The following is a 737-nucleotide window of genomic DNA, read 5'->3' as shown; positions in this document are numbered from 1 at the left end:
GCCTCCCACCACGTTTCCTGACAGCTCCCTGCCCCACGGGGCCACCCTCCTTCCGTCCATCAGGGTGTGGGGGCCGCGTGGCCTCTGAACTCGCTGGGGACAGCTGCCCGGAGCCCAGCTCCTCTGACCTCATAATGAATAAATCACAGGGAGCCCTTGCCACCCCGAGCACCCCAGCACGCGGCGCGTCTGAGCGGGGCCCCTCCACGCTGCCGCAGCCTCGTCTGAATCCGACAAACGCGGACACTGGGTGTTTTCCAGAACACGTACGTCCCTGTGTCCCTCTGGATCCACGTCTGTGTGGAGCACAGAAGGGAACGGGGGTGGAGGAGGCCCTCCCCCTGGCAGCTGCGGCCGCGCGGGGTGGGTGGTGGTGGACCACGGGCCCGCTCGTCCTCACCGACCAGCGCTGCCCGCAGGTCCCGCACCGCCTCGTGCTCCAGCCCCATGGGCCGGCGGGGCAGCGCCTTGAGTGGCCAGTGGCCTTCCCTGCTCTTCTGCTGGGACTGCTTGAGGCCCTGGGGCTGTGGCGGAGGCTGGGGTGGGGGGGTGGCCGTCCCAGGGGGCCCGGAGTGGCGCAGCTGGCGGGAAGTAGCCAGAGCTTCTCTGCTGGGTACCCGCGGCGGCCATGCTGAGCCCCTGGGGGCCCTGAGGAGTGACTTCTCCTGACCCTTCAGCCAGGGCTGAATGTCCAGGGCTCCGGCAGTGCTCGGTGTGGCCGGCAGGTGGTTGGCCAA

This window comes from Mustela lutreola, chromosome 5, assembly GCF_030435805.1.
Source record: "Mustela lutreola isolate mMusLut2 chromosome 5, mMusLut2.pri, whole genome shotgun sequence".
In the NCBI taxonomy this organism is placed as follows: Eukaryota; Metazoa; Chordata; class Mammalia; order Carnivora; family Mustelidae; genus Mustela; species Mustela lutreola.
Note: the sequence above shows the minus strand (reverse complement) of the source record.